The sequence below is a fragment of the Erinaceus europaeus genome, chromosome X (assembly GCF_950295315.1).
Source record: "Erinaceus europaeus chromosome X, mEriEur2.1, whole genome shotgun sequence".
Classification (NCBI taxonomy): domain Eukaryota; kingdom Metazoa; phylum Chordata; class Mammalia; order Eulipotyphla; family Erinaceidae; genus Erinaceus; species Erinaceus europaeus.
In genome coordinates, this window is record NC_080185.1 from 49,016,839 (window position 1) to 49,038,771 (window position 21,933).

Here is a 21,933-nt window from a genome sequence, read left to right on the forward strand (position 1 = left end):
GACACCAGAGGACTCTTAGCATGCCTAGAATCTGATTCCTAGAATCCCAGAATCCTAGAGTCCATTTATTAGCAGAGTGTACATGAGTTAAATAGAAAAGCAATGGAGGTAATTATTGTTGAAATATGTCAGAAATTACAGGTCTCTTAACAGTCAGCATGCCCCTAAGGTAGGGGGCTGGTATGACAGGAATTGATGAGATACAAGACTGTTGTGGAGCCAGATGTTGTAGTGCGCGGGCCGCAGAGAAGAGAGAGAGAGGGTCCAGAGCGAAGAGGAAACACAAATCTTTATTTGCGCTGGCACCTCAGAGTTGGGTGTTAGAGAAGCAGGTTGGGCCACGTGGAGGTAGAGAAAATGGCCGCCTCACGCAGTAACCTTTCCTGCGTCTGAACACCAGAGTGGAGCGCCGGCAAGAGAGAGAGGTGCGGAAAACGAAGGGTTTTTATAGGAGTAGCTTTCGCGAGAATGGGAAGGGGGAGAAGTAACCATAGCACTCCAGGATAGGATGATAACTCTCGTGAGAATGGGAGGGGGGAGGAGTAACCAGAGCACTCCAGATATAGCGGGGATATAGGCAATGTCCTGAGGGCACAACATGGCTGAACAGGCACTCTGAGAATGTCCCAACTCTCCAGGGAACTAGCAGTAGCCTGAGGGGACAACATGGCAGATGTGACTGCATTGGCACAATTTCCCAGCATCTCCCCCTTTCCTTTTATCTAATGCCCAGGACAACAGTGTGTAAAGTCTATGAACTACTCAGGGTCAGTCTATGAAAAACCAGCAACGTGAAGGGAAGGAAGCTGCTGTAAAATTGTCTAAAGTGTCCAAAGGGTATACCAGTAAGTCCGATAGAAGTCTCAGTCCAAAGTAGGTGACTAGGGGGAGAAATGGCAGGGGATGAAATGCTGCATGAGGAAGGTCAGCCTCTGGAATTCTGCTTTTCTGTAGATTGTGATCTGGAACCGCCAAAACATCAAAGCAAAAGAAGGAAAGGCAGACAGGCACTAAAAAGGTTCTGTCCTTGGAGTCTGTGAATCAGATTCTTCAGATCGCGTCAGGTGACATCTAGGGTTTCGGGGGGTGTGCCACTGTAGTCGTGCCATCTAGTGGGTGATGTCAGGGTGTGCAGGGGTCCAGATATTTGTTTTTTTTTTCTGGGATTCCTGTGGAAGAAACATAAACAATCTGCTTCTCGTGGTTAGCAGGGCATCTGATTTGAATGCTTTATAGAAAAAGAGGTTTGGTGCCTTGACCAACTGAGTTTTGGGGGATGTATCTTTCCTATTCATTTATGATTATATTTTATATTATTTGTCATGGTAGTCAGCCGTTTATCTGGAAGGTCCTGGGTGATTCATGGGGAAAAAGACCTTATCTTTTAACAAAGACTCTAAGGTGTAGGGAAGCGGGAACTATCTTATCCTTTTTTTTTTGTATCTTGCCTTTTGTTGCCCTAGTTGTTCTTGTTGTAATTATATTGTTGTTATTGCTGATATTGTGGTTGTTGGATAGAACAGAGAGAAATGGAGAGAGGAGGGAAAGACAAAGGGAGAGAAAGATACCTGTAGACCTGCTTCACCATCTGTGAAGTGATTCCCCCGCAGGTGAGGAGCTGGGGTCTCAAACTGGGATCCTCAAGCCAGTTCTTGCACTTAGCACCACCTGCGCTAAACCCGCTGCGCCACCGCCCGATTCCCAGGAGCTATCTTTTAACATAAACTCTATGGCCATGCCAATAGCAACCTTGAGGGCACATGTGGCTCCCCACATGTCCCCCTGTCTTATATCATGTTTTGATGTTTGGCGGACTTTGTTTTGTGGCAGGGTAGACTGTGCCTGTGTTAGGTTGGGGATCAGCCTTCCGTCTTACCTGGTCATTTTTGCCCAGTAGTACCAGATGCCCTGTCTTAGGTTGACTGGATAGCGCTAGTTTCCTCTTACCTGTCATTGGCTAGCCAGCCCTCTACATGGTGTACGTTCTGATGGAGGGGGGCAAATCCTCCACAGCAACTCAATATTCTACCATGTCCAGCCTATGATAATGAGTTTGTATAGGTTGCATCTTTATGGCATCAGTCTGTTGCCACAAAAGGCCATGAGCTTGTTAAGAATTATAGGACTGTGGTCCAGGAGGTGGTGCAGTGACTAAAGCCTTGGACTCTTAAGCATGAGGTCCTGAGTTAGATCCCTGGCAGCACATGTACCAGAGTGAGTCTGGTTCTTTCACTCTTTCTCATTAATAAATAAATTTAAAATGTTGAAAAAAAAGAATTATAGGACCTATTGTGAGCAGAAGAAGTAAAACAAGCTAGGGTCCCACAACTAAGGGTATACAGGTAAGGAAGGGGGAATGTATCCATTGATATGAAGAGGTAGGATCATATCTCAAGTCTAAGGGAAGCAGTCAGTGGATGTGATGTCCAGGGGAACAACCATTTGTTTTTGGGGGTAGTAAAGGATGTCCGTGGCATGGGTGATGTTATAAAGGGAAACATCTTTAAATTGTTGGCTGACAAAGGCAGGCCTATGGTGGCAAGACAAGATACACCAGTTAAGTTTACAAGAATATGTGAATGTTGCTAATTCACATAGGTTGGATATGGAGGAACTTCTTACAGTTTAATACCTTACCATATGAACAGATGATTCCTCATATGAAGGCTTGATAGTTGTAATCACTTACTTGTGAAAAACAATAAAACTTGTAACAAGTTAAAGAGATTTAACGTAGTAGTTAAGGCTTTTGCTAGCTGGATATTGGGGGGATACATTCCTCCTTTATCTTTATTCAGTTGAGCCTTAAGAGTTTGATGGGCCCTCTCGACAATGCCTTGTCCCTGTGGATTATAGGGAATGTCTGTGGTATAAGTAATGTTCCAGAGGGAACAAAATTTTCCTAGAAAACTTTGTAAAGAAGCAAGAGTAAGGTTAGAAGGAAAGGTGACATTAGGTTTTAAGGGACGAATTTGCGTTAGAGAAATCTCTGAACCTAAGAAAGATATTGGAGGGATTAGCTGTATCTTCTCAGGGGCTACATTAAGGCCGCTTTTCTTTAATGCAGGAATGAGAAAATCACATAAGGCATAGAGATCTGTATCTGATTTTCCCCATATTAAAATATCATCTGTATAATGAAAAATATTAAGGCCCTTATGAATATATGGGACAAGGGCAGATTTAACAGCCTCCTGACAAATAGTAGGACTATTGGCCATACCCTGGGGCAGCACCACACATTCAAATATGTCAGCAGGGCTGGCGTTATTAATAGAAGGAACAGAGAAGGCAAAAAGTTTACAATCTTGTGGATGCAAGGGAATAGAGAAAAAACAATCTCGTATATCAATAGCTATGATTGGAATTCCCGTGGGAATTGCAGAAGCAAGAGGCAAACCCCTTTGGGGGGATCCCCAGACCTGCATGGTTTTATTTACTGCATAGAGATCTTGAAGGAGGCGCCATTTTCCTGAGCGCTTTTTAATCACAAAGACAGGAGTATTCCATGGGCTTCGAGAATGGCGAATGTGTCCTAAGGACAACTGATCTCGGACGAGCTCTTTTAAAATTTCTAGTTTATCCCTAGGTAAAGGCCACTGTTCCACCCAGACAGGCTCATTAGAAAGCCAGCTTAAGCGGGGTGTTTGGCTACGAACAGTGGCATTTAGTATTGGGGATGCTGAATAGACCTGGTATCGCGGGAACGAGTTTTACACTCTGCAGAGGCGTCTGTGGATATCATAACATCAAGATATTCCAGAAGATCCCTGCCCAATAGGTGCTAATATTAGCTACCAAAGGGCAGAAGTGTCTGGTAGAACCGTCCGGGTCTTCCCACATGAGTGAGTCTAGTGTGCGAAATGATTGGGTCACCCCTTCTGCTCCATGTATACTGGGTCCAGGGATGAGTTCCCAATCTTGGGGAACCTCTTCTTGCCTTAAAGTCGTCTTTGCTGCCCCCGTGTCAATCAAAAATTTAAAAGGAATATTGCCAATCTTTACTGTCATAGAAGGGTTACCTTGTTCTAGAACAGGAGTGGTCCACAAAATCTCAGGCCCTGAATTTGTACCATTCAGGGGTGAACCATCTTTATGAAATTGGGACTAACAATCTCTCTTCCAATGAAACCCCTTACGACATCTTGGATAAACAGTACGTGGCCTCTGGCTCCCTGACTGAAAGCGGGGTTGCTCTGACTGGAGGCGTGGTCGCTCTAACTGGAGGCGGGGTTTCCCTGACTGGAGGCGTGGTCGCAGCTTATCAGGACACTGGTTATGCCAATGTCCTTGGCGACCGCACTGAAAGCAGGCCCCATTGTGATTACGTGGGGTAACTGCATAAACCTGTGTCATAGCGGATGCCCCATAATTGCCTGATGTAAGTTCCTGTGTCGCTAAAATCCAATTATCTGGGTGTAGGTGTTTAAGATTAAGGCATGCCTGACTGAATTGTGGTATCATGCCTCCCCAGACAATAGAGCGCAGGAGTAGTGAGTGGATGTCAGGATTATAAACCTTTCTCTCTAAGCTTGTCTTCACCCTTGAGATGAAGCTCGCTAATGATTCATCAGTGTCTTGGTGAATAGAGTTAATGGGAACTGACGAATCTACATTGGGTGGGATCACCCTTTCCCATGCTTGTGCTGCGTAGATGTGTACCTGTTCAAAATAACCGGTTGGAAACCTGGCTTCTGCCTGCTGAGCTCCAGATTCATAAGCTCCTTCTCCAAACAAAGCATCATAATCCCATTCTACCTGTTTGTTACTATTTTCCTGCGACTGTCTAGAGCACTCATTGCGGAAGTATGCCTTCCACTGTAGGTAGAGGGGGTCTGGGAGTGCAGCACGAGCCATATCTTTCCAATCTTGGGGCGTGTTAAGATGGTGGTAAAAACTCCTTAAAACGGACTTGGTCCATGGAGAATGCATTCCGTCATCCCTGACTGCTTGTCTGAGTGTTTTGAGGCCTTTAGTGGAGTATGGCTGCCACGATTGAGGGTTTTGTTTAGACGGGGCCACGTTTACCGGGAAGGTGTGGATTTGGTTCGATGACACTGGGGAGAGATCTACAGAAGTGGAAGGTGCCGTGGAAACTGCTGTAGTGGACGCAGGGGAAACTGAACACGTATCTATGGGGATGTAGCTCTTGGGGTGGACTTTAAATGGTTTAAGGTCCTTAAATGCTGAAAAAATATCCTTTAACTCTCGTATCTCAGCCACAAGGTCTCTTAATGATGACGTACCAGCAGGGGGTGGGGTCAGAGAAGCAGAAGCCTCAGGGGAAGCCAAAACTGGGGCGGTAGGAGGAGGGGCTAGAGAACTGGAAGCCTCAGGGGAAGCAGGGGGCGGGGCCAGAGAAGCAGAAGGTACTGAACATGTGTCTGCCACAGAAGGGACCGAACACGTGTCTGCAGAAGGAGTCGAACACGTGTCTGTGGGGACAGCTGGGGGAGGGGTCAAAGGAGCGGCCAAACACGTGTCTGTGGGGACAGCTGGGGGAGGGGTCAAAGGAGCGGCGAACATGTGTCTTCGGGGGCTGTGGGGGGAGGGGTCGTGGAAGCGGAAGCTGCCGCAGGAGAAACAGAACACGTGTCTCTGGAGGCAGCGGTTTTGGGGCTGACTGCAGATTGCTTAGGGTGTTTAAGTCTTAAGCAAATATCCTTTAACTCCTGTATCTCAGCCTCAAGGTCACTTAACCTTTTGGCAGGAGGCCTTGTACATATCCTGAAAATAGTAAATATAGCCATGAGAACCCACGGTGTAGCAAACATTAAAGCATCTCTGAGATTGAAAGCCTGACCCAGGAGAGAAGGATAGAATGTCTGGGACACCTCCTCATAAAACGGAAAAAATCCCATGGTGGAGGGAAACGCAGGGCCACAGAGGTGGGCGGATGCCACTTACCTGTGTCTGGGCGGCTTTTCTGGACCTCAGGCTGGGCGTGAGTGTGGGACACGTTGAGCGCCAGATGTTGTGGAGCCAGATGTTGCAGTGTGCGGGCCGCAGAGAAGAGAGAGAGAGGGTCTGGAGCGAAGAGGAAACACAAATCTTTATTCGTGCTGGCACCTCAGAGTTGGGTGTTAGAGAAGCAGGTTGGGCCACGTGGAGGTAGAGAAAATGGCCACCTCACGCAGTAACCTTTCCTGCATCTGAACACCAGAGTGGAGCGCCGGCAAGAGAGAGAGGTGTGGAAAACGAAGGGTTTTTATAGGAGTAGCTTTCGCGAGAATGGGAAGGGGGAGAAGTAACCATAGCACTCCAGGATAGGATGATAACTCTCGTGAGAATGGGAGGGGGGAGGAGTAACCAGAGCACTCCAGATATCATGGGGATATAGACAATGTCCTGAGGGCACAACATGGCTGAACAGGCACTCTGAGAATGTCCCAACTCTCCAGGGAACTAGCAGTAGCCTGAGGGGACAACATGGCAGATGTGACTGAATTGGCACAATTTCCCAGCACAAGACAGTTATTCTCCATGACACAAGCAACTTAATTAACCAAAGGTATTTGAGAGAAGCATAGAGGTTAAACCCATAGGGTGAGATAGAAATTAGATGGATATCAAAAGACCATATAGTTCAGAATTTCTCTTGTCTGGGGTCTGAGGTGTGTGATGAAGTGTGTGATAAGGTGTGTTCTTCTGTGATCAGAAGGTGACTTTGAATAAGTGAATCTGTGGCCATGTGGCCTGCAGTTAATGGAGGGAAGTACTGGGGTTTCTGTGGGCCTGAGAGTCAAGAAGGAAAGAACCAAGTCTGAGTTTCCCCCCTTATGCTCACCTCGGTTGAGAGAGACTTACCAAGAGGTTATCTTCTCAGACCTCCATCCAAAGATGGGGGTGGTTCTCCCTAAGCTCTATCAGGCTTACACATGTTCCTAACACCATCCCCTGCCCTGATAACTTTCCTATTGTTTATGCCTCTGGGAGTATGGACGCAGGGTCATTATGGGGTACAGAAGATGGAAGGTCTGGCTTCTGCAATTGCTTCCCCGCTTAACATGGGTGTTGCCATGTCAATCCATACTCTGAACCAGTCTCTCTCTTTCCCTTTTGGGGTGGAGTCTGGGTAAACAGGGATCAAGGACACATTGGTGGGGTCGTTGGCCTAGGGAGGCCCTAATGGCATCATGGTAGCACCTGGAACCTGCTGGCTGAAAGAAGACTTAACATATAAAACCAAAAAAATTGTTGACTAATCATGAACCTAAAGGCTGTAATATTGCAGACGAAGATTTGTGGTCACCATTTTTAAGATACCTAGTAGACCTATTTCATATATATTCCAAAGAGCCCACGACTATACTAGTTTTTTCTTGAGCCTGACATCTGATATGCAGGTGGACCCAAGTTATTGTCTGGGGAGATGTCATGGCTGGTAAAAGGGCTTGAAAGCTGAATCAGGAAAGAGAGTAGTTCCCAAATATGGGAAAGGTGCATAAATATTGACTGTAGACCCCATTGATTTGATCTGGGACTCATATTCAGCTTAGGAGCCTATGTAACCTCTGCATCCCTATAGGTCTAAGCTCACATTCTGTGGTCATGAGTAGGAAGGTCCCAAGCTGCCACAATTTCAGGGCCCATCTTCCTCAGGTGGTAGATAAAGAATTTTACCCAGCCTCCCTTCAGAGGATGGAATATTCTCTACCATTGTTGATTCACATAGAGGTCAAGGTACTATGGGTGCCCCCATAGGTGTCCATTGTGTTGTTCTTGATGGAGATGACCAGTGACAATGGAGAGAGTGCTCTATTGGAGGTCTAGGCCCATCATGTCTGTATGGGAATGTCAGGACTCCCTGACTACGGACCCAGATAATGGGGTGGCTTGATAGTGACTAAAGAGTCATCATTAAATTATGCCAGTATCTTGCCTTATTCAGATTTTGTAGTTCTTATTTTGATAAGTTTAACTTTGGAGTGAAACACTTAAAACTTCAAATGTGTAACCAAACTGAACAGTGGTCTCCAACTGTTAATACATTCCTAATAATGACTTGTTCTTTGAAATGTTGACTTTCCTAAAAGCATAGACCAGGGAGAAAAGAAGCAACCAGTGACATTACTTTATAAGATATAGGTATATATAAATAATGTCAAAGGACATAAATTATGGTGATGTTGTCTATGATACAGTAAATCCTAACCATGGGATCTTGAAAGTTAACACAATTGCCAAATAATTTGATTATATCAATAACTACCCATTGCCTTCTTATACCCCAAGTCAGCAGGAACCTCCCACTTCCTCTATAAAGCCCATATTTCCCCCAGTCCTGGAACCTCTAGGTGGGGCTCACTTTCCTGCATGCTTCTATCAATTCATACCAAATGATACTACATCTCCTGACCCCAACCTAATCAATCCAACGCATATCATCCTGGTGTGTTTCCCTTTGGACTGTGTCCAGAGATGACAGACATGGAATGTCAACCCTTCAGCCTCGTTGCTTGGGTGAGACCTTTCCTTTCTCACAGGACTCTCTAATTCCACTTTGGCTTCTTAACAAAGCTCCAAAACCTAGATATAGACCAGATCCCATGAGATAAGGCATATATACACATGTATACATAAATAAAGGCAAAATATATACCTGAAAGTAAAAGTACACAGTAGTTTGCAGTAAGTCAATAAATGAAGCAAGCAAGTAGAAAAACCTAAAAAGACAGCATAAAGTTCCTAATGAAATAATTTCTACTTAGACCTAGATACCCTCTTCACCTACTTCCTATTACACTTCCCTCATATATTCTTGAATAAGCTCATGTAGATATAGTTTAAATTTACAGAATAAGAGACAAGTGAATCTAATAATTTACCATTTTTATTCTTCCTTTTACTATTTATTTTCTTTCTTTTTATTTCCTTTTTTTCTCTTTTTGCCTTCAAGGGTATTGCTGGGAGCTCAGTGCCTGCACTAAGAATCCACTACTACTGGAGACCATTTTTCTCCCCTTTTGTTGCCCTTGTTGTTTATCATTATTGTTGTTGGATAAGACAGAGAGAAATCGAAAGGGAAGGGGAAGACAGAGAAGGGGAGAGAAAGACAGACATATTCAGAGCTTCTTCACAGCCTGTGAAGTGACCCCCCCTGCAGGTAGGGAGCCAGGGGCTTGAACCAAGATCCCTGTGCCAGTCCTTGTGCTTTGTGCCATGTGTACTTAACCCACTGTAATACCACCCAAGCCTCTTGAAATACATATATAATTTTTTCTTAAGTCTGAAAAACAGCTGCAGTTGTGTGACCAACAGCCCTCAGAAACTTAAAAACTGAAACTTTCTATTACAAAGAAAAATATTCAAAAGTGTTAAAATAAAAAAGATATCTTCAATACACCCATGTAGAATAGAAATATAAATAGAAGACCCACCATGTTCTATCCAGATCTGCCCTGACCCTCAGCTATTTAGAATGCTGATTGTCTTCTTAAAATGAGGGATCTTCCCCAGGAATAACTTCCTCATGACAAGAAAAACTTCTAGATGAGGCACTGGAACTTTCACTGGCTATGGCAGCAGTATCATTGCTGGCAGCAATTCTGACCTGAGCTCTCTTGTCTTTCAAAGCTTCTTCACAACTGTCTGCAAAGTAAGTGAGGCTAATGTCAAGGGCCTCACAGAAAAATCGCAGGACCTTCATCTTGGTGGTTTCATTGTAAGCCTTGTGGCCCCACAGGAAATAATACTTGGGAGGATATCTATCTGGCACATTCTGGTGCAGTAGGTAATTCTGATTTATCAGATCCAAGGTGATATTCATCCTGGGGTCCACAAAGATGGCATCTTCTATTGCAGAATGCATCTTAATTACATACAGCACCTCATACAGTGTCTCTTCAGATGCAGAGTTGCCCCTTATGAAGATGGAAGCAAGGATGATGTTGAGAAGACTTTTTTTTTAGACAAGCCCTCAAGACTCAGCATCCCGTCATAGGTAGTATCTTGTATTTCGTGGAGCACATAGGAGTGGCTGCCGGGTTCCACCTCCCTCACTTCAATGTTATAGATTACTTTCATGTATCTACACACTCTTTTAAAGATCTCTGTGAAATGTATAGCTTTCTCTTTCAGGACACACTTCACCATTTGTGCCCTGCTTATGGGCATCTTTGTTTTGTGCTTGGCAATCAGGAACTTTACCAATTCAGCTGCATTTATCCTTATTATGACAGAGGTTGTGCTTACCTCAGGGTTAGGGTGAGTCTGTGAGGGCCTGTGTCTCTCAGATCCTTGACTTCTGAAACTAACATTGGACTGACTTGATGAAGTGGATGTGGTGATGGTTGGCAAAGGGGGGGGGTCCTCTGAAAACTGTGAGGAGAATTAGACCTCTCTGAAGCAGAAGGCACATCTCCTGGAGTTCCTTGGATCAAAAGAGAGGGAGCTGAATAAGAGGTGGTGGTGGTCTCTTCCTCCTCAGTCATGGGAACCTGCAAAGCCTAGCCTTGTACCTCTGACTCTTCAGGCTTGTTGGCCTTCTTTTTCTCACTGAGATATATAACTTGTGTTGGAAGCAACCAGCAAGAAGTAGTTGGGCAATAGAACCCACAAACCTGGAAGAGGGAGAGGGAGAGTCAGTGACCTCAGCTGAAAAACTTATCCTTGGTGACTCTGAGAGGTAACATACAGGTTATTTTGTTTGTTTTTCTACCAGGCTTATTCCTGGGACTTTGTGCCAGCATGGAGAACCCACAACTCCCAGTGGACATTTTAAACTTTTTCATTTTTATTTACAAGGGCAGAGAGAAATTGAGAAGGGGAGGGGGAGATAGAGAGGAAGAGAAAAAGACAGACACCTGCAGACTTACCTCACCACTTGTTAAGTGTATCTGCTGCAGGTGGGAAGTGTGGGATCAAACCCAAATCCTCGTGTATGGCAATATATAAATTATCAAATATTTATATATATATATCACCACCAGTTCCTTGAGGGTTCCTCTTGTGGTCCTCTTGGGCCTGATAAGGCTTCTGTCCTCTTAAGCAGAAGTCTAAGACATGAGAGAAGAAGCAAGATAGCTATGTAGGGTACAACAGCTCAGTTCTGGCTTATGGTGGTGCTAAGGACTGAACCTGGAAATTCAGAGTCTCAGGTATGTGAGTCTTTTATATAACATGTACAAGGACCCAGATTCAAGCTCCCAGGTCCCAACCCACAAGGGGTGGGGTTCAAGAGCTATGAAACAGTGCTGCAGGTTTATCTTGATCTCTCTCTATTCCCTTTTCTCCTCAATTTCTCTCTTCTATCACATGAACAATATTAATAAATAAAAACTAACATGACATCACATGGGTCTTCCCCTGCCTGGGACCTCCCAGAATAATTAAAATGCGCAGGACTAATACTTTCTGTGTTTTTGGGTCCATACTTCCCTCAGTCCTTCCTCCACATATCTATTCAGATGCAGGGTCTTCAACTTCTTATGCTAGCTGAAGCTTCACATCTAAAAGGAAGTCTCATCTCCCTCATCCTTCTCCTTTCAAGGTGTAAGTCATGATTACCATCTCTAGCAGTCATAGCCCAGGGCTGGCAGCACAAGGCCATTACTTCATTAATCTTCATCCCTGATGGCCAGGTCCCTCTGGCACCTCAGTTGACCTTAATTTTTTTTTTTTACTTCCAGGGTTATCACTGGGGCTCTGTGCCAGCACTATGAATCCACTGTTCCTGGTGGTCATTTTTTTCCTCATTCTGTTGGCTAGGCCAGATAAATTGAGAGGAGAAAGGGAGACAGAGAGAGGGAGAGAAAGAGAGAAACCTGTAGATCTGCTTCGGCACTTGTGAAGCATCCCTCTTGCAAGTGGGGAGTGGGACTTGAACCGGGATCCTTGTGCAGGTTCTTGTTCATAGTGCTATGTGCACTTAATAGTGTGCACCACTGAGTTCACCACTGCCTGGCCCCTGACCTTAATTTACATCATTATACTGATGCTTAAGCTTTGTCAGTGAAGGTCAGGGCAAATTTCTGTGCGAAGTCCTGTGCTTCCAAGGTAGCAGCTGTCTTGGTCCTCCTCAAGGTTTGCACATTTCCTCCTGACTGGACCTCCTGCTAGTCTGAGGGGGGTGACCTGCAGGTCAAGGTGGCTGTTGCCTTGACACCCTAACAGGTAAGTGGGGAAAGACAGGGGCTTCAGGGCACTTAGTTATTTATATCTGGGATCTAACAGGGCAAAAGCAGAGATGTCTTTTGGAACCTTCTTTCTATGGGTTTGGCAAAGGGTGTTTCTTCAGTAACTGTACCTTGAATATTGGCAGAGACTGGTGCTCTTCCCTTTGCTTAGTCCAGTTATTTCAGTTGAGACCTCAGCATCTCATATACCAAATCCTAGTCTGGTAAGTTCTATCCAGGAAGCTTGTCTCAGGCTTACCAGGGATACAGTGGATTTTTGTGGGGTCCACACTGTTTCAGGGAATAAAAATCCTTCAGTCCACACACAGGAGGATTCTCATTTCAGCACCAGATGTCGAAATTAAATACTCTATAAATTACCTCCTCTTTGTCAGCTGTGAGTTTTGGCCCAGCTGCAACTCTTCAGAGAAGACATTTTGGTGTCAGGCTAGATGCTACATGGGGGGAGGGGGCAGCAGCTTCACCAACAAGTGCCTGAGATAATGGACAAAAACATAATTTCCTCTGGCTTTCATCATTACATGGACTGAGAAGCGTGATTTCAGAAGTTGCTGCTCTTTTGAGTCTATCTAATGTTGTGTTGTCTGTCCACTACGTTCATTTTCCCAAAGCTGTATTTATGTTAAGAAGTGAATTTTTATCCTGCAGGTGGGAACCAGGGGATTTAACAGTGGTCTCAAATTTTTAATACATTTCTAATAATGGCAAGTTCTTTTAAATGACTCCCCTAGAAGCTTAGAGGAGGGAGAACAGAAGCAACTGGTGCCGTTACTTTATATGACACAACTATAAATAAATAACCTCATAGGACATAAATTATGGTGAAGTTGTGTATGCTACAGCAAATTCTAACAATGGGATCTTCAAAGTTAACACAATTGCCAAGTAATTTGATTATCGCAATAACTATCTATTGCCTTCTTAAACCCTAAGACAGCATGAATCTTTCGCTTCCTCTATAAAACCCAAATTTCCCCTAGTCAGTCCTGGAACCTACAGGGTGGGACTCACTTCCCTGCATGCTTCTATCAGTTCATACCAACTGATACTGCATCTGCTGACCCCAACCTAATCAGTGCAATGAGTACCACCTCAGCATGCTTCACTTTGGACTATATCCACAGACGTCAGGCCCTTCAGCCTCATTACTTGGGTGAGACCTTTTCTTTTTCATAGGACTCCTTAATTCCATTTCAGGTGGTTCACCTCCTAAAAAAGCCCCCAAACCTAGATATAGACCAGGTCCCATGAGATGCGACATATGTATATATGTATCCATAAATTAGAGCAAAATATATAACTGAAAGTAAAAGTGCACAATAGTCTGCAGTGAGTCAATAAATGAAGCAAACAAGTAGAAAAACCTAAAAAAACAGCATAAAGTTCCTAAAGAAAGTTTCTACTTAGACCTAGATACCCTTCTCACTTACTTCCTGTTATACTTTCCTCAGTCACTCCAAAGCTAACCTTATCAAAGTAAGGACTACAAAAGATGAATAAGGGCAAGAGACTGATATACTTTAATGATGACTCTTTAGTCACTATTGGGCCACCTCATTATCTGGGGCCCTAGTTGGGGAGTCCTGAGATTCCCACACAGACATGATGGGCTTAGACCTCCAACATATCCCTTTCTCGATTGTCACTGGTCATCTCCATTAAGAACAACACAATAGACGTCTTTGTGCGGCCCCCCATAGGACCTTGTCTTCACTGTGAATGAACAATGGTAGAGAATGCCCTGTCTCATGGGACCTGGTCTATATCTAGGTTTTCGGGCTTTGTTAGGAAGTGAACCAGCCTAGATGGAATTAGAGAATCCTGTGAGAAAGGAAAGGTCTCACCCAAGCAACAAGGCTGAAGGGTTGACATTCCATGTCTGTCGTCTCTGGACACAGTCCAAAGGGAAACACACCAGGGTGATATGCATTGGATTGATTAGGTTGGGGTCAGGAGTTGTAGTATCATTTGGTATGAATTGATAGAAGCATGCAGGAAAGTGAGCCCCACCTAGAGGTTCCAGGACTGGGGGAAATATGGGCTTTATGGAGGAAGTGGGAGGTTCCTGCTGACTTGGGGTATAAGAAGGCAATGGGTAGTTATTGATATAATCAAATTATTTGGCAATTGTGTTAACTTTCAAGATCCCATGGTTAGGATTTACTGTATCATAGACAACATCACCATAATTTATGTCCTTTGACATTATTTATGTGTACCTATATCTTATAAAGTAATGTCACTGGTTGCTTCTTTTCTCCCTGGTCTATGCTTTTAGGAAAGTCAACATTTCAAAGAACAAGTCATTATTAGGAATGTATTAACAATTGGAGACAACTGTTAAAATTCAGTCTGGTTACATGTTTGAAATCTTAAGTGCTTAGATTAAAGGAATATATACTCAACCTATGGTCTGTGCATTAAAACTTTTGAGACAATCGTTTTTCCCCCCTCAGGTTAATTAAAGAGTGATTTATGACACTAGAAGTTAATTAATAAGGGCGTGTAATAACACCCTTCCCAGCTGAGTAGTAATACATTGTATATATATGTACCACAACTTACTCATCCTTTCATCTGTTGTTGGACACCTGGGTTACTTCCAGGATTTGGCTACTAGAAATTGTGCTGCTATGAACACAGGTATACACACATCTTTTTGGATGGTTGAGGTTTTTTTCTTTGGAATGTATTTGCAGGAGACGAATTGCAGGGTCATAGGGTAGGTCCACTTCTAGCCATCTGAGAGTTTTCCAGACTGTTCTTCACAGGAAATGGACCAATGTAATTTCCCACTAGCAGTGCATTTGTTGCTACTACCTTTTCTGATGTGTGGCATTCTCACAGGAGTGGAGTGGTAACTCATGGTTGCCTTTATTTGCATTTCTCTGCCAATCAATGACTTGGAGCATTTTTTTTTTCGTGTGTTGGCCTTTTGGATATCTTCTATGGAGAATATTCTGTTCATATCCTCTCCCCATTTTTAGATTTTGCAATTTGTTTTCTTGTTGCTGAGTTTGGTGAGCTCTTTATATATTTTGATTATTAGCCTCTTGTCTGATGTATGGCATATAAACTTCTTCTCCCATTCTGTGGGAGGTCTCTTTGTTTGGGTGGTGGTTTTATTGAGGGTCAGGAGGTACCTGGAGAGAACTAATCTGAAGGCCCCAAATTATTCTGTAAGGCTTTGTGAAAAATTAACCCACAACAAATTAGGTCTTTAATTAGCACTAAAAATTACTGAGGATTATCATAAATCCTGTCTTTCTATGTGTAACTTATCTATCAAAAGTTTTAAAGTCTAAAGTGTTTATTACCATAATTTAATAGTGTGATCTTAAAGTCTAACCTTAAGTTAAAATCTGCTACATTTAAACATAATCTCTCAAAAATTCTTATATTGTTCTATCAGTGCTTTTTAAGCCTTATATGGTAATTTGGGTTTCTATACAGAAATTTGTGTATGATCCAGCTACACAATATTAAATAAACTGTCTTCACAGTTTGATTTTTTTCTACTTTTGTTTTCATTCCTTCTTTCTTTCTATTTTTTTTCTATTTTTTTTTCACCAGGTAAATATGTAGCTTCTGCTCAGGGTGTATCTCAATATTACTATTATTTTATATAAAGACTTAAGGCTAGGGAAGAGGGTGGATAGTATTATGCTTATGCCTGTAACTCCAGAGTCTCAGGTTCATTTCCCCGTACCACCATAAGATAGAGCTGAATTGTGCTCTAGTAAAATAATAATAATAATAATAATAATAATAATAATAATAATAAATTATGGCTGTTTAAAAGTCAATTTTGCTAAATCCTTAAATTACAGATAGCTGTACATGTATTTATACTCTGATAAAAACTTAACATTGTCACATTTTCTTCAGGTGAAATTATTTAGTCTAAAGAAAAAAGGTGTTTGAAATTGGTATAAAATATTTTAAAACATTTAAACAACTATATGAGATTTACTATATATTTTCCCCTTATTGCATCTTAAGTTGCCAAATGAGAGTTTTAAAATGTAAAATTTAATACAGTCTGCTAGATCTGCTGGGAGTTACTTTTAGTGACTCCATGGGTGTTATGAAGAAAGTATAGAATGCTTTCTGGCTAAGAGTAAAGAATGTTAAGTACATGAGAGATAAAATACAGTTGAATGAAAGAGAATAAATGTGTAGATAAAATAAGCTTGTGATAGGTTTATAGTAAATAAATTACTAAAATTCTAACAATAAATTAAGTTTTAATATTGTGCTTAAATTGTGTAAGCATTTTTAAAATCATACTATTTAAGAGACAGTAGTCGCCATTTTTTTTTAATTTATTTATTTAAAAAAGGAGAAGTTAACAAAATCATAGGATAGGAGGGGTACAACTCCACACAATTCTCATCACCAGATCTCCCTGTCTCATCCTCTCCCTTGATAACTTTCTCATTCTCTATCCCTCTGGGAGTATGGACCCAAGGTCATTATGGGTTGCAGAAAGTGGAAGGTCTGGCATCTGTAACTGCTTTCCCGCTGAATGTGGTCAAGGACTAGTCGATCCATACTCCCAGTTTGCCTCTCTCTTTCCCTAGTAGGGTGGGGATCTGGGGAAGCAGAGCTCTAGGACACATTGGTGGGGTCCTCTCTCCAGGGAAGTCTGGTCGGTATCATGCTAGCATCAGGAGCCTGGTGTCTGAAAAGAGAGTTAACTTACAAAGCCAAACAAATTGTTGAACCATTATGGACCTGAAAGCTGGAATAGTGCAGATGAAGTGTTGGGGGTACTCACTGCAGACTATCATGTACTTCTGCTTTCAGGTATAAAAATTTTGCCCTAGTTTATGACAGGGGACCTGGTCTATATCTAGGATTGGGGATTTTGTTAGGAAGTGAACCACTTGGAATGGAATTAGAAAATACTATGAAAGGAAAGGTCTCACCCGAGTAATGAAGCTGAAGGGTTGTAATATCACACCTGAAGTGTCTGGACAGAGTCTGAAGTGAAGCATGCTGGGGTGTAATTCCTTGCTTTGATTATGTTGTGATCGGCAGATGCAATATCATTTGATATGAATTGAGAGAAGCATGCAAGAAAGTGTGCCCCACTCTAAGGTTCCAGGACTGGGGGAAATATAGGCTCTACAGTGGAAATGTGAGGTTCCTACTGTCTTAGGGTTCAAGAAGACAATGGATACTTATTGTTATCATCACATTATTTGGTAATTGGGTTAACTTTGAAAAGTCCCTTTATTAGGGTTTGGTGTATAATACTCAGCATCTTGTATATAGCTTTGCCAGGGGTTGCTTCTGTTCTAACTGGTCGAGACTTTTGAGAGAGTCAACATATCAAAGACTCAGCCTATGTATTAGAAACACTCAGTCTGTTTTAAAAATTTCGAGACGGGCACCAAAGTAAAAACCCTGTGGTGAGGGGTAGACATGCAGCTTCCTGGGACAGTGGGGGGTGGGAGTGGGCGGGAGGGATGGGTCACAGTCTTTTGGTGGTGGGAATGGTGTTTATGTACACTCCTAGCAAAATGTAGACATATAAATCACTAGTTAATTAATATGAGAGGGGAAAAATTAATTGTATGTCTCAAAGTTTTTCAAAACACAAACTGAATCTTTTTAATATATAGGCTGTGTATTTGATATGCGGACTCTCTCAAAAGCCTAGACCAAGTAGATTAGAAGCATCCAATAGCACAGCTATATACAAGATACTGGATACTGTACAGCAAACCATAACAAAAGAACTTTTCAAAGTTAACCCAATTACCAAATAATGTGGTGATAACATTAACTATTGGTTGTCTTTTTGAACTCTAAGACAGCAGGAACCTCACATCTCCACTATAGAGCCCCTACTTCCCCCAGTCCTGGAACCCTTGGATAGGGCCCACTTTCCCCTATGCCTCTCCCAATCCATACCAAATAATATTGCATCCGCCAATCACAACCTAACCAACACAACGATTGCCACCTCAACATGCTTCACCTCAGACTGTGTCCAGAGACTTCACGTGTGGAATGACAACCCTTCAGCTTCATTACTCGGGTGAGACCTTTCCTTTCATAGTATTCTGTAATTCCATCCCAGGTGGTTCACTTTCTAACAAAGTCCCATAACCTAGATATACACCAGTTTCTGTGAGAGAGAGCTTATATTCACACGTATCCATAAACTACTGCAAAATATATACCTGAAAGCAGAAGTACACTAGAGTTTGCAGTGAGTACCTCCCTAACACTTCCTCTCCACTATTCCAAGCTTTGGGCCCATGAATGCTCAACAATTTTTTTGGCCTCGTATGTTAACTCTCTTTTCAATCACCAGGTTCCAGATGCCACCAGGATGCTGGCCAGGCTTCCCTGGATTGAAGACCCCACCAATGTGTCCTGGAACTCAGCTTCCCCAGAGACACACCCTACTAGGGAAAGAGAGAGGCAGACTGGAAGTATGGACCGACCAGTCAACGCCCATGTTCAGCAGGGAAGCAATTACGGAAGCCAGACCTTCTACCTTCTGCAACCCTCAATGACCGTGGGTCCATGCTCCCAGAGAGATAGAGAATGGGAAAGCTATCAGGAGAGGGGCTGGGTTATGGAGATTGGGTGGTGGGAATTGTGTGGAGTTGTACCCCTCCTACCCTATGGTTTTGTTAATTAATCCTTTCTTAAATAAAAAAATAAATAATAAAAAATAAAAAGAATGTGCAAGGATCCAGGTTCAAGCCCCCGGTCCCCACCTGCAGGGAGAAAGCTTTGAGAATGCTAAAGCAGGACTGCACGTGTCTCTCTGCCTCTCTCCCTCTCTATCACCCCTTCCCTCTTGATTTCTGACTGTCTCTATCCAATAAATAAAGATAATAAAAATTTTTTTAAAAAGTCGAGACATACAATTATTTTTCCCCTCTCGTATTAATTAAATAGTGATTTATATGACTACAGTTTAATAGGTGTGTACATAAACACCATTCCCACCACCAACAGACTGTGGCCCATCCAACCCACCCACCCCCGGCCTCCCCACCACCCCAGGAAGCCGAATGTCCACCCTCCCCCTCATCAAAGGGTTTTTACTTTGGTGCCCTACTTTCAATTTAGTCAGATCCTGCTTTTAGTTTCCCTTTCAGATCTTCTTTCTCAACTTCTGTTGATAAGTGGCATCATCCTATACCCATTTTTATCTTTCTGAATTAGCTCTCTTAACATAATTCCTTCTAGCTCCATCCAAGATGGGTCAGACAAAGTGGGTTCATTGTTCTTAATAGCTGCATAGTATTCCATTGTATATATATATATATCAGCTTTCTCAGCCACTCATCTGTTGTTGAGCACCTGGGTTGCTTCCAGGTTTTAGCTATTATAAATTGTGCTGCTATGAACATAGATGTACACATCTGTTTTTGGGTGAGTGTTATGGAATCCTTGGGGTATATCACCAGGAGAGGAATTACTGGGTCATATGGAAGGTCCATGTCTAGCCTTGTGAGAGTTCTCCAGACTGCTCTCCACAGAGGCTGGGCCAAGTTACATTCCCACCAGCAGTGTAGAAGGGTTCCTCTGTCCCCAGGGCCTCTCCAACATTTGTTGCTGCTGTCCTTTTTGTTGTATGCCATTCTCACAGGTGTGAGGTGTTATAGCAATGTTGTCTTTATTTGTGTTTCTCTGACAATCAGCGACCTGGAGCAGTTTTTTCATATGTTTGTTAGCCTTTTGGATCTCCTCTGAAGTGAATATTTTGTTCATATCCCTGCCCATTTTTTAATGGGGGTCATTTGCTTTTTTGGTGCTAAGTTTGCTGAGCTCTTTGTATATTTTGGTTATTAGTCTCTTGTCTGATGTATGGCATGTGAAGATCTTCTCCCATTCTGTGAGGGGTCTCTTTGTTTGTGTGATGGTTTCTTTGGCTGTGCAGAAGATTTTCAGTTTGATGTAGTCCCATTGGTTTGTTTCTGCTTTAGTCTTCCTTGCAATTGGGTTTGTTTCATCATAGATGTCCTTGAAGTTTAGTTGGGAAAGTGTTCCACCAAAATTTTCCTCTAAGTCTTTGATAGTTTCTGGTCTAACATCCAGGCCGTTGATGCAGATGAAGTTGTTTTTTGTTTCAGGTGGTAGAAGGTGCTTCCGTTTCATTCTTCTGCATGTTTTGACCCAGTTTTCCCAGTACCATTTGTTAAAGAGAGCTTCCTTCTTCCCTTTATCAAAAATTAGATTTCCATAGTTTCGGGGCTTTAGTTCTAGGCTTTCAGTTCTTTTCCACTGCTTTGTGTGCCTATTTTTGTTCCAGTTCCAGGCTGTTTTGATGATGATGGCCTTATAATATAGTCTGAGATCTGGGAGTTTGATGCATCCATTTCTGTTACTTTTCCTCAAAACTGTTTTGGCAGTTCTAGTTGTTTTCTGGTTCCAGATAAATGACTGAAGTTTTTGTTCTATTCTCTTAAAGAAGCTTTGTGGATCTTTGATGGGTATCTCATTAAATTTGTATGTGTCTCTGGGGAGGATATTCATTTTGATGATATTAATTCTTCCAATCAATGAGCATGGGATGTCTTTCTATTTCTTGGTATCATTTTCCATTTCCTTGAATAGTGACTCATAGTTATCAGTATACAAATGTTTCACTTATTTGGTAAGGTTTATTCCTAGATATTTTACTGATTTTAATGCAACCATGAATGCAAGTGATTTCTGGATATCCTCTTCTTCAGATTTCATGTTTGCATAAAGAAATGCCACTAATTTTTGTACGTTGATTTTGTAGCCTGTCACAGTGCTATATTGCATAATATCTTCTAGTACTTTTCTTCTGGATTCTTTAGGCTTTTTATGTATATATCATATCATTTACAGATAGTGAGAACTTGACTTCTTCCCTTCTAATCTGTATTCCTTTCATTTCTTTCTCTTGCCTGATTGCTATGGCAAGAACTTTCAATACTATGTTGATGAGTAATGGTGATAATGAACAGCCCTGTCTAGTCCCCGATCTGAAGGGGAATATTTTCAGCTTCTGTCTATTGAGTATGATGTTGGCTGTAGTTCTGGTATGTACGGACTCCAATATCTTGTGGATTTTCCTATCTATTTCCAATTTTTGTAGTGCTTTGAGCATGAATGGGTATTGGATTTTATCAAAGGCTTTCTCTGCATCTATTGAGATAATTATGTGTTTTTTGGCTTTGCTTTTGTTGATGTGGTGAATAACATTGATTGACTTATATATGTTGAACCAGCCTTGCATTTCTGGGATAAATCCCACCTGGTCATAATGAACAGTCTTTTTGATATACTGCTGTATCAGGTAAATTGTACAAAATATATTAGAATCAAAATATGTCTAAATCAATTCTGGCCATTGGGCTATCAGATATAAGCAAGTTCCTTACTTAGTTCAAGTTCTTATTTATCCTGGCCTTGGTGTTGTCAGGTCTTGTGTATTTCTTGTTGGTCACAAGTGAATGCCTGCTGCTTGTGCTGCTGTGACAATTTCCTGAGGAGCCAGTCTCCACTTTCCACTTGATAAGATCTTTCTTAATATAATGGACCCTTATACCCAGTCCAACCTCAGATTGTGTAATTTACAGCAATGTTATTAAATTTTGTTCATGGGTGGGTATTAACCATATTTTTATGAGTTATGGGCAAATGAGTGCTTAGTGGTCCTCTATAAAACTATATACTTGCTTCTATCATCCTACTCTCTAGTTATTTAACTAGCTATATACTAAGAGTAAGTAAAGTTTACTATTCTAGCTCTAATATTACTCTGACATGATCTTAACATGTTTTCCACCTG

General features: G+C 42.2%; 1 long non-coding RNA gene across 1 annotated transcript; it reads right to left on the bottom strand.

The window, feature by feature from the left end:
• Positions 1 to 269: 269 nt before the first annotated feature.
• Positions 270 to 6,455, bottom strand: LOC132535920 (uncharacterized). Its single transcript, XR_009547628.1, has 2 exons — positions 6,129 to 6,455; positions 270 to 932 (listed from the first exon to the last, which is right to left on the bottom strand). It is a non-coding gene; the product is annotated as an uncharacterized LOC132535920 (long non-coding RNA).
• Positions 6,456 to 21,933: the final 15,478 nt, after the last annotated feature.